Source organism: Ochotona princeps, chromosome 4 (assembly GCF_030435755.1).
Source record: "Ochotona princeps isolate mOchPri1 chromosome 4, mOchPri1.hap1, whole genome shotgun sequence".
Taxonomy (NCBI): Eukaryota; Metazoa; Chordata; class Mammalia; order Lagomorpha; family Ochotonidae; genus Ochotona; species Ochotona princeps.
This window is the reverse complement of record NC_080835.1, coordinates 85,226,030-85,239,215: the sequence shown is the minus strand read 5'-3', so window position 1 is coordinate 85,239,215 and position 13,186 is coordinate 85,226,030.

Sequence of the window (13,186 nt, the reverse complement as noted above, 5' to 3'; positions counted from 1 at the left end):
AAAACAAAAATTGTGAGGTAGTGCAGTTTCCATATACCCCTCAACCATCTTCTCCTGTTGTTATCACTCTATAGTATATGATCTATTTGTTCTAATGAATTACACACAGCTTCTCCCCTCCCGTTTTACAAATCCAAGCCTCCTTCCTCCCACCCTGCCCTCCCCCACCTAGTTACAGCCATTTTGTGTTCAAATGGAGGTTTATGATAGATTCCCTTAACACTCTCTGCATGCTGGATGACTAGTGAACTCCAAGAGGTTGGGGCTTGTTGACTGAGCTTCATTGCAACTAGAGAATACTTAGAGTCAGCATCTACAGGTTTTTCAACTCCTTGGTTGTCTAAGAGGGGCTCCCTCCCCTTAAACATTAAACGTTTCCCTTAAACATTAGAAAATGTCTAAGCGTCTTATGCGTACAAAATCCTGTACGTAGAAAGGTAATTGTTGAATGATGACATGGCCTATTTTTGGAAAAATTCCATGAGGAACACTTAATAAAGCAACAAAAATTACTCTCAGATTTCACATCTGTATTTCACTGCCAGACCCTTGCCATGCCTCTTTAAGACCCCTGTAGGACTGAATACCCTTGTAGGTCTCTTCCTATAAAATGCTTTTTCGTTTATAACGGTAAAGTATTAGGATCAAGCCACTGAGCTTTTATCTGTAGGATTTTATGGGATGTCTGAAGCAAAAATCAAACGATCTCCTAGGAAATTTGTTTACTCATTTGTCTGTTGATTCGTTTGGGCTATCTGATGCCAATCCTACCAATGGAGAAGCCCTTTGTTGTACTGCCTTCGCTTTGTTATTAACTGAAACTTCACAGCCCTAGGGACCAGCAGCTTGTTCTGTTAAAATCTATTTCATTACATATTCAACACATCCAATACATATTTCTCTATTCTTTGCTTCCTCAAGAGGTTTTAGTGTTGGAAAGGTCAGAAGCAAGAGTAATAGAGAATATGGTGGCAGAGACAAGCAGTTGCCAATCACCTAAACCGATGCTAGGTGCCTCCTTGCGTTTGAAAGAGAAAGATTACCAACCACAGCAGGGGGAGAGAACCCATCATTTCATTCAGATGTCAGAGGACTCCTTCCCACGTCCACTCTGTTGTGGTCTTAGGCAGCTTGTTCAGTGTCATGAGCTTGAAGCTCACACCTCTCCCCACCCACATAATCCTTTCTACCCACCTGTGACTCCCATCTATTGTCACCTGGAAACTGAGGGGGGTGGTATTGCGTTGTTGTGTAATCACTCCCCTCACAAGCCCCCTTAAAGGCCCTGTGATAGAGAGGGGCTCACTCTCTTGGTCGTGTGTTTCCATTGCTCTGGCACTTTGACTCTGGGCCTCCCTGGTACCTGCTTGCTCTGTCGCTTCCTGCAGACAGACTCAGGACAGGTAGCCCCTGAGCATACCCCTATATGTCTGTATTCCTCACCCTCAGTTCACTGCTTGGACAAGAGAGTGAAGATACAAATGCTAAGATGCTTTGTATTTCTGTGTACTTGCAAGAGTTCTGGGAGAGGTGAGGCCTCGCGGTGATGGAATGTGGGCAAATAAGCCAGCAGGTGAGTGTTTACAGTTTTGTAAGTGTGTCCAGGTTGTTCGCTGCATGTCTGTTAGGATAACTTTTGTTGCTGGGGAAGCAGGGACATGGGTCTTCAGTTTAACAGATGGGTTTCAGGGTAATGACCATTTGTTCTTCTCAGAGTTTCGATTCAGATTGGATTGCCACATGGACTTGTCATTTGCGAATTTCTAGTGGGCCCTGTTACCACCATGCTTGACTAATAAAAACAGCATGGGTGATTATCAAATAGATGGCTGGCAAAGCTGTCAAATGTGATGAAGAGAGACACCCTTGCAGAAGCAGCTCCTTAGAACAGCATCTGAGGGTCAGTGTTGCTGCTTAAAATTCTGCCCACCCCTGTGCTTCTGAGCAAGATGATTCAGGCAGGGCCTCATTTCCAGTGTTGGTAGTGTGCAAATAATTGTTCTTCTTTCAAATTGCATAATATAGCTGCTTCTCATCAGATTGGGATGGTCCTCAAGCTCTTTGGCTTTGCTTTCTACCACTCTCCCCATTCCTCATAACCACCTAGACACTAAAATTTTCCTCACTGTCAAAATACGACAGACTTTATGCACAGGGTGAAAGGGGATGGTCTTATCACAAAGGACTGTGACCAACACCCTGGAACAAAAAGCAGGTTCCCAGGAGAAGAGCACAATAAATTGAGCTCGTCATAGTCTCACGGGACACAGGAACCTTAAGATAGAAGATTCCAAAGGAGCCCCTATTTCTCTTTAGGTTTAGTGAAATACTGGCAACCATATAGAAATGGAATTGGATAGAAAGGACACACACAAATGAAAATAGACTTGCACAGTTTCTTCTTGGATTTTCAGTTGTGATACATACACACACATATATATATGGTATATATATATTTAGTATACCATATATATATAGTTTTTTCCCACCAGGTTTAAGGCATAAGACAGAGCCCACCTGAAATGAGGGTCTGAATTTCCTTATGGCCAGCTCTGGCACATAAAGGTGGAGAGAAGTTAGGGTAACATTTTGGGGTTTTAGGACCAGCTTCAGGGGTCAAGAGGTTCTGTGTTTCTGAAACCCCCCTTGTGGAGGAGGGTTTCTAGTTTCGCTGGCTTCCGGTGAGGAACATACGTGGGGGGAGAGAAGGTGCTGCCGAGGGCCTTCCTGGACTGTTGTCTTCTGAGCCTCAGCAGCTGGAATGGTGGTTGATTTTTTTTTCCACTCTGGAAAATTCTTACTCATTCTGTAAAACTCTTGGCCTAGATGTTCCTGATAGGAGTTTTCAAGAAGGCCTAGATATAATCAGAGAATACAGAGGAAGAGAAAAAAGAAGGTAACCAGCAACAACTTCAGAACAAACAAACAAGAAACTGTTCCACAGCCTGGAATATTTGCTGAGATCTTGTCTCAAATTCCACACACACACACACACACACACACACTCACACACACCTGCCCCCCGGGGAGTGTGACAGCCAGAAGTCCCTAGTATTCTGCTCACAATTCCAATGAATGCAAAAACAACACTCACTTTTCCCAGAGGGTCCTCCTATCCCCAAAGTTGCATTAAATAATCCTATTCTTTATAGCCATTGTAGGGTCTATGTAAACACTTTGAACTTCTCTTTTCCCCCAGATTTGCATTAAAAAATGCTTCAACCTTTCTAGATCAAAGCAACTTTTTTTTTCAGCTGGTACCTAGTCTTGCTGCTGGCAGTTACAGGATCTTACTCCAGGACCAGCCCTTTCTTTCTAGCTAGCATCCGTAATGGCTCAAGATGTCTTGATCTGGAGAGTTTGGGCTGGAAGCGGGTATAGCAGTGAAAATGCTGGTTAACACCCCTGGGGCCACTGCTGGCATGTCTGGGTCTGGTACTATCTTTGGGTCTACTACCGGGATGTCTGGGTTTGGTATCCATCTTTGGGTCCAGACTCCAGCTTTCTTGGAAGACGACAATGATGGCTCCAGTAGGTCCCACATGGAGACTTGCTACATTTTGGCTTCAGCCTGGTCTACTGCTGGTATTTGGGGAGTGAAACAGTGAATGGGAGGCAGGGAGATAGAGAGAGAGAAAGAGAAAGAGAGAGAGGAAGTGTGTTATATGTGGAGGGTCTCTGTTTCTGCTTTTCAGATACATACATTTTTTTTAAAGTTTTAGTCTACTTTCTCTGAAAGGCTTTCATCTCCTTCTTGATCATGTGTTTTTGATTGTCTCTCTTTCTTTGCTCTTTATAACAACACACATTTGTTTGCTTAAAGCCTCCTCCTGTGTTCTAGATGTTCTTGAATAAATGAGTGAATGAGTGATTTCTTGGAAGTGGAGCTGGGATGTGAGAGAAATTTCTCCCTTCTTAAATACTGCCATAGGGACAAGTGTTGTGCTACAGCAGGTTAATGTGAAGCCCGCAGCACCAGCATCACATGTGAGCACCTGTTTGTGTCTGGATGCTTCACTTCCAATGGAACTCCCTATTAGTGTGCCTAGAAAAGCAACAGAAGATGGCCCAGGTGCTTGGGTCTCCCACACAAGTGCAGGATCCCAAGGCTTTGGGCCATCCTCAATTGCCTTCCCAGGCCACAAGCAAAGAGTTGGATGGGAGGCAGGGCTGCTGGAATTAGAACCAGTGCCTATATGGGATCCCGATGCATGCAAGGCGAGGACTTTAGCTGCCAGGCTACCAAGCCAGGCCCCCACTATGACTTTCAAATAAACAAAATAAATATTTGTAAAAATGATGCTATAAGTACTTCTTCCTGTCGGAAAAACAAAGCAAAACCAAAAAAAAAAAAAAAAACAAAACAAAAACCCACACAAAAAAACCCACCACAACCCTGTCCATTAAGCTAACCCTCTGCAAGTCCATCTCTGACACAGCAGTAGTGGAAGAAAGTAGGTATTCATTTTGTAACATTCAAAACCAGGATGTGGGCAGCTGTTGCTTAACTCCCAAGGAATTAAGAATGGGGAATTTTACAGATTAAAGCTAGGAGTGAGTAGTGTATATATATAATGTATGTATAGCTCGCGTGTGGGTCTTTGGTAGATCTATGGTGTTCATGGCCTTCCCTGAGTTGACCAGTGACGGGAAGCCAGCATACTGTGGAAATGCTGTGTCACCAAAGGGAGCTCCTGCCTGGCTTAGGTAGATTACTTACTGCTTTGTTTGATCAGAGCCTAAAGTTCTGTGAGGCTCTCCAAATAGAGGCTAGCATTAGGATGCTAACTATAGAGGTGATAATTAAATTCTAAATCTTTGTCGTGCTGGGTTTTGTGTGGCCACCCCGACCCTTGCTTCCCTTCTTTGGTTTAGTCAGTTAATTAGAGATCCCTTTTGAATTCCAGTATAGATAAATCACTCAGCCACAATCGTCAATAAAGTGAAGAGTCATGAGCCAAATACTGCAATACTTTAGACATCAAAAGAGATCTTTAGGGCCCAGCACAGTGGGCTAGTTGTAAAAGTCCTCGCCTTGAACACCCCAGGATCCCATATGGACACCGGTTCTAATCCCAAGAAGCCCTGCTTCCCATCCAGCTCCCTGGTTGTGGCCTGGGAAAGCAGTCCAGGACTGCCCAAAGCCTTGGGACCCTGCACCCATGTGGGAGACCCGGACGAGGTTCCAGGTTCCCAGCTTCGGATGGGCACAGCACCGGCCGTTGTGGTCACTTGGGGAGTGAGTCATCTGATGGAAGATCTTCCTCTCTGTCTCTCCTCCTCTCTGTATATCTGACTTTGTAATAAAAATAAATAAATCTTAAAAAAAGAGAGATCTTTAGAGGGAAAAGATTAACCTAGTTAGAAAAGGATTCAGAAGCAGGTGTTGGCTTGGTGGCTGAAATGCCCACATCAGAATGCCTGAGGCCAAGTCCTGCCTCCAGCCCCCAATTCCAGCTTCCTGCATGAGAACCTGGGAGGCTGCAGGTGGTGGCTTAAGTTTCTGCCACCTGTATTCAAGACCTGGAGTTCCCAGCTCTGAGCTGAGTCCAGCCCAGCCTTGGCTATTTCAGGCATTTGAGGAGTAAATAAGCAGATGGGAGTGTGTGCCTCCCTATCCCCAGCTGCCGGTCATGCCCCTCTCAAGTTTAAAAAAATATATATATATTCTTGTGGGAAGTGATACTTGCAAATGCTTTCCAAATGACGAGGCACAGCATTTCACCTTGGGAGAGAATCTAGAGCAAGACACATATATGGGCATTAGATCCGTACAACAATAGCAAACAGATGTGGGAAAGAAAAATATCCCAAATGTATTTCTTCAGCATATTTTGATTTGGTTCTTCAGAGAAATTGCAGACCTCCGCAGACCTCTACAGGGATTCCCTGTAATGCCGTCCTATAAAAACAAACACAGTCTGTCCACATCAGTCAACAGAGAGGAAGGCAGAGGCTCTGACGCCTCCCTTTTGTGCCCTGGGAAGATCTTTCCACAGGAAGGAGAGCTGGGAGGTCTGCGACCGACCCTAGGGATGACTGACGAGCTCTACCTGGGAGTCTTCACCTGCACACTCAGACCTTGTTCCCTGTGCCCCGCATCACTCCTCCCGCGAGCTCAAACCCTCTCCTGTTGTTTGCTCTACCTAGGGGTTAGTTCCATTTTTTTAAAAAAGATGTATTTAATTTGAAAGGTACATTTTACGAGAGACAAAGAGAGAAGCTCTTCCAGTCACTGGTTCACTCCCCAGATGGCTGCAATGGCTGGAGCTGAACTGATCTGAAGCTGAGAGCTAGGAGCTTCTTCCCTTGTGTGCACAGAGTCACAACAAATTGAGCCATCCTCTGCTACTTGATTAGGCTGTAAGCAGAGAGATGGATCAGAAGAGGAACAGCTGGGACATGAACTGGTACCCATCCGGGATGCTGGTACCACAGGGCAGAGGACCATCTTGCCATGCCACTGCACTGGCTCCCATTCTGTGCGCATCACTTCATTTACAGTCATGCCAGAAAACTTGTATATTCTTTTCTGATTATCCACCTATTGTCAGCTTATTAGATAGATTAAAATGATCCAATTTTCAGAGGGCAGATTTACATTGAAAACTTCCCTCCACTAGGCCCAGTGTGGTAGCCTTGTGGCTAAAGTCCTTGCCTTCCACATGCCAGGATCCCACATGGGTACCAGTTTGTGTCCTGCCTGCTCCACTTCCATCTAGCTCCATGCTTGTGGTCTAGCAAAGCAGCTGAGGACTGCCCAACGCCTTGGGACCCTACATCCAAACGGGAGACCAAGAGAAGGCTCCTGGCTCCTGGCTTTGAATCAACCCAGCTCTGGCCATATCTGCCACTTGGGGAGTGAATCAGCAGATGGAAAATCTTCCTCTCTGTCTCTGTTCCTCTCCGTATATCTGACTTTCCAATAAAAATAAGTAAATCTTTAAAAAAATTTTTTTAAAAACTTCCCTCCACTAAATTATATTGAACCTTCATCTACTAAGTGTTATATATATTATTTTGAGTCTTACTGCAATTTAAGCACTGAGTTTATAAACCTATTCTTTAGGTTCAAATCACAACTGAATAAGCAAGGACAGATTATGTAACATCCCAGCGCCTCTGTGTGCCTCGTCTTTCACATGATTGCTTTCTGGAAACGCATGGGAGAGGCTTTCTCTGAAGTTTCCATCAGCGTTTTGGGTACTAGAATTCAATTTCCTTTCCTTTTTTAAAAAAATTTTTTTTGGAAAGGCAGATTTACAAAGAGAGGAGAGAGAAATATATTCCATCTGTTGGTTCACTCCCCAGATGGCCACAATAGTCAGAGCTGAGCCCATCCAAAGCCAGGAGCGTCTTCAGGGTCTCCGAGGCAGGTGCAGAATCACAGAAAGTGTCCTCTTCTGCTTCCCAAGCCATAAGCAGGGAGCTGGAGGGGAGTTGGAGGAATTGGGACTTGAGCTGGTGCCCATGTGGGATGCTAGCACCACAGGGCAGAGGATTAGTGTACTCCAGCAGCAGCCCCTGGTTTTTTCTTTCTTGACAGGAAATATGTGAAAGAAAAATGCAGATGAGGTTCTCTCTCTAGCATGACTTCCTGTTACTGTCCCCACTCTCCGCTCTCTGCTCTGCCTATGTCCCCACCCCTCCCGCAACAAAGTTTTTTTCTTGACTTCAAGGACTTGGGAAAACACTACCAGTAACACAGAGCTTTTTAAAGGTGATCCTTGACAGATTGCTTGCAAAAGGGAAAGTCCCCCAGAGCCCTCAGGAGACAGAGATGTGGAACCACCACCTAGTAGGGGGGAAAGGTGAAGGAACTTTGAGGGGAGAAGTGACCGAGAGGGTGTTTTTTGTCTAGATAATATTACACAATGGTGAGACGGGGAGTCTGGCTGAGAACTCAGAAGGGAAGCAGAGCCTTGGGGGTTTTTGATAACCATAGAGTTATCTTTAGCTGGCAGATGCTAGGTGTGGTTTCGTGGGACATGCAGAGCAGCCAGGTTCTATATGTCCAAAAAATGTGGTTCTCTGGGTAAAGCAGATGTATAAACATTTAGATTTGGGCAAATGAGCGTCTGAGCTATTGATCCCAGTGTACCATGAAGAACTGAATAGTACAGGCCTTAAATATAAGGGATCCTTTCTAACTCTGATCTCCTGTGTAATAGATTACTTCCCAAATGTAAGCAACAGTCAACACTGGGCCGGCTGCAGCCAGGAGCCAGGAAATCCATCCAGGTAGTAAGAACCCAAGTATTGAACTATCACTTTGCCTCCGAGGCTGTACGTTACCAATGCCTCAGAAGTAGAGGCAGGACTTGATTCGAGGCACTTTCCTGTGGATGGAATGTGGGTAGCCAAAGAGGAGGTTTAACTCACAGTACCCCAGTTTTTTACTCTATCCTAACTTATAAATTTTTGAAACTGAAATTCCTGCAGTTCTAATTTAAATTATTAAAGTTTGCTAGTTAATAATGTGTTGCGGCTTGAATACAGTTTGTGCAGCATCTTAACTACTTGGCCAAATCCTATCTCAATAAACCTCTTCCTTATAAATAGTCTACATCAGGGATTTTGTTATAGTAACAGAAAGTTGCATAATTAAAATACTTTGGAAATGAAAAAATACAACTTGATAACAGATCTTAAATAAGATTTAAAGCTATTCAGGTCCTCATTATACCTTGTAAAAATCTCTTTAGCAGTTACCCTGGCTGAATCCTCAAAGATGAACTAAACTGATGAAACCAAGTAAAGCTATTGAATTTTCTAATTTCAAAACCCAAATGAAAATTCTTATAAAATATTAAAAATTCCTATCACAGGAAACATAAAGCTGTATTTTCAACAGAAAGATAATGCTTAAGATGCTTAAAAGTAACTATAAGTTGTAGAGAGAGATTCTGATGAGGCCCAAATTGGGTACTTCTTAACGACTAGGGATCTGTTTATTTGAAATTTAAGTGTTTCACAATTTAGACTAGTTCACATTTCTTTTGTGTACACACAAAGACTTTCTGTCTAACCAAACTTTAGGTAGGCTCCTCCACACCCACTTTCTTGATCAGGTCCCACCTTTGCATACCCCCACCTCCTCTCACCTGTAATCTGTCTAGCTAAGTCAGAGCAAAAGTCCTGCACAGTGTGCTAAGAGACACCTGCCTTCCTTGATGCTTGTTCCCCTCTGACACCCAATCACATTTCTCCTGTTCTATCTTTGTTCTGTAAGCCCTAAGCCTGTCTCCAGCAAGAATTCTGCCTTTGATGTGTCTTCTTTGGACTTTCCCATCCACAACACTCTTCACTCTGCTCAATGATTACAAATTTCTGCTGTCTTTCCCATATCTCAAGTTGAGCCCAAACTTCCTGTTTCCACTATTATAATGCTTTCATTGCACTAGGCCTGGGTTGAATCTTCCTTACCATTTTAAGAAGTGTCAGAATACTTTTTCTTTAACAATAACACAACAAATCTTCCTGGGCTTATTTTTTTTTTTAATAAATGAACACATGGCTGATGTAAAGGAAAAATTTTCATTCTTATTCATAACAGAACAATGGCCTTCAAACAACATTAAAATGCTTTCCTTCTCTAATAGGCTGGCAACCATTAAAAAGTTTGACAATACATTCCGTGGGTGAGGCTGTGGGGAAAATAGGCACTCATGTGCTGCTGTTTGAATTACAAAATGCCAGGAATCCCACAGAGGGTCTTTGGTCACATCCAGCAAAATGACATGTGAATTTACCATTTGAATGAACAATCCAATTTCTGGGAACATATCCTAAAATAAGCATGCCCATGACTATTGATTACAGTACTGTTGATCATAGCAAGACACCAGGAAACCACCTAGATGTCCACCAATAGGGAAGTAGTTTAATATATTACGCTATTAGTGTATTCAGGTTGGCTCCTGAGTCTTTGGCACAGACCTAATAGTGTTGGATGGCTTTTTGAATATCACTGTTCAATTTGGGTATGTTATGCTATATCTACACACTGCATTACTACTGTGTAGAAATATCTGTTTTCATGTAGTAACACTGGGTGACTGCCTGAGTTCATTCTTATTCTTTTTTAAAAAAACATTGTTATTTATTTTTATTGGAAAAGCAGATTTACAGAGAAAAGGAGAAGATAGCAAGATTTTCTGTCCACTGGTTCACTCCCAAAGTTGCTGCAATGGCCAGAGCTGAGCCAATCTGAAGCCAGGAGTGAAGAGCTTCCTCTGGGTCTCCCACATGGGTGCAGATCCCTAAGGCTTTGCGCCATCCTTTACTGCCTTCCCAGGCCACATGCAGGGAGCTGGATGGGAAGTAGAGCAGCACAACACTACCAGCACCCATATGGGGCCCCAGAACATGCGAGGTAAAAATCTGCAACAGCTGAGACTGAGATAAGTCCAAAGCAGAAGCAGGGAAGTCAATCCAGATCTCCCACTTGGAATCAGGAACTGAGTTGCTTGAGAATCACTACAATTATGCAGGGTCAGCATCAGTAGAAACCAGGAATCAGGAGCCAGAGCTGAGTCTCTAAAACCCTAGCACTCACATATACAGACATGGTATCCTAATCAGGATTTCACCCGCTAGTCCAAATTCTCGATCCTTGAATTTATCAAGTGTTAAAAAGTGGAGAAAATGTTACTCCTTAAGGGGAGATATATTCATAAAATTATATTTTAAAGGTGGAAACAAGACTTATACATCTACTATGGAAAGATTAAGTAAAACTTTGTATTCTTTTCATTTTCCAGATTTATTTATTTGAAAGGAGGAACGGTGCAGAGGGAGGGCAGTGAGCTCCTTCATCCTCGGAGGCACTCTCCAAATGCCTGCAATGGCTGGAGCAGGCCCAGGCTAAAGACTGGAGCCAGAAACTCCATCTGGGTTTCTCATGAGGGTGACAGAACTCAAGCAGTTGAGCCATCATCTGTTACCTCTCATGCATATTGGCAGGACACATAAAGTAGTCTACACACGGACCATGCATTCCAACATGGAATGCAGGCATCCCAAGCGGGCAGCCCAACCCACTATGCCACAATGTCTGCCCTGAATCTTGAATATTTGTAGATTGAAGGGGAACTCCTCGTAGTTCATATTGCATTTTATTAAGAAAAATACCCACAACCATATTAGCTGGCTCTGTCCATAGGACACATATAGAAAGCATAGAATTAATTAGTAATTATACGCCACACAGTCAGATTAGGGTCTTTAGACTATTTCCCACTAAAGGGACTGGGCCTGCTCAGGTGCTAATGCCTATGCAATGAACAGCATGTCCATAGGCACACAGGGGACATGATGGCCAGCTTATCTAGGCCAGCAGAGGAGGTCAAGTGCCTCATCAGAAAACAGAAAGCAGAACAGGTTGGACAACTCACCTGGTCAAGCTTGGCCATGTTCCTGGATCCGTGGATGCACCAAGGTGGGTTTTGTGAACCAATTGACCTTGGAAAGATTTTCTCAACCCTGGAACAATGAAACCAACAACTTCTCAGAACTATCAAAACCACTACATCCTCAGAACACTAACCTCGCATGGGGGTTTCTAAGGCTACATCAAATGACTGTCCCCCATCCCCAGGTGCTGATGCAGTAGGACAGCAAAGAGCACTGACACTGCTCCTATTCAGACACAGGAGAAAAAACACAACTGACATGTGTCCCACCCAGCTTCTTCCAGACCTGACCCTCCTGACCCTAATCAGAGGCCCACATGGGCATGTATCCCTCTCAACGATGAATAACAATATTTTTTAAAAAAATGATCTGGGCACTTTAGATAGATGGCTTGTCAGGGAATGGGGTAAGCAATGTGGAAACTGAACCAGAAGAAGACTACTATGGCTGTGTCACAGAGCCAGGAGCCAATCAGTATAGCTCTCACGGACCAAGATGAAGTAACTTGAATACCAACATCAACAGTAACTTCAGTTTACCCAGTTTATTGAAATCACTGGATTTCTAATGATTGTTTACTTTCAAGCGTTTTTATTTACTAGAAAAAAAATCTTGTGTTTACTTGTGTTTATTGTATTTACTCGAAAGGCAGAGTTACAAAGAAAAAGAGAGAAAAATTTCCATTTGCTGGTTCACTGCCCAGATGGCTGCCACAGCTGTGGCTGGACCAGGCTGAAGCTGGAACATGCAGCTTCTTCCAGGTCGCAGATGTGGATGGAAGAGGCCCAAGCATTTGGGCCTTCTTCCATTGTTTTTCCCAGGTCATTAGGAGATAGTTTCTCTGGTGGATTATCAGAGAATTTTAACTTTTATTTTCCTTCAGGATAACAACACATTTAGCAGTATTGACTGGTTATCTTTTTTTAAGATGTAAAACAAAAGTTATTGAACAAATTTCTAGATATATATGTAGGTTTCTTTTCAGCTGCTTCATTTGTCCATCTTTCTACATTATTTAATTATAGAAGATTGTGCTAATTATCATGGGTTTATTAACTTGCTATCTGGTAGGCCAAGTGCTTCCAACTTTTTTCTTCTTCAAAATGGTCGTGGTCCTATAGTTGTTTTTTTTTTTTTCTCATTTATTTTTATTGCAAAGTCAGAGACATACAGAGAGGAGGAGAGACAGGACGATTCTTCCCCAAGTGACTGCAACGGCTGGTGCTGCGCCGACCTGCAGCCAGGAGCCAGGAGCCTTCTCCCTCCGGGTCTCCCACGCGGGTGCAGGGTCCAAAGGTTTGGGCCGTCCTCGACTGCTTTCCCAGGCCACAAGCAAGGAGCTGGATGGGAAGTGGAGCTATCGGGATTAGAACTGGCATCCATAAGGGATCCCGGTGCGTTCAAGGCGAGGACCTTAGCTGCTTGGTTACCACGCCGGGCCCAGTCCTATAGTTTTCTATGTAAGTATGAAGGGTGTTAGGATGCCAGCTTCAGCAGAACGAACAGTCCATTAAAAACTTCCAACTACTTTACACTTGGCAATATGAAAAAGAAATCACTGAACATATCAGTTATATAAGATCAAAAGTTATAAAGTACTATTATGCCTAAACGATATTAAATATTTTTTTCGGGAAAAGTATCTAAGGCTTTGAAATGCAAAATTTCCCCCTCTAGTCAAGTACATTCATTACCTTATTTTCTTGGTCGGGACAAGAAGTGAAACAGAGAAATCACCTTGAATTCAGAATGAACAAGTCTTGCTATCTTG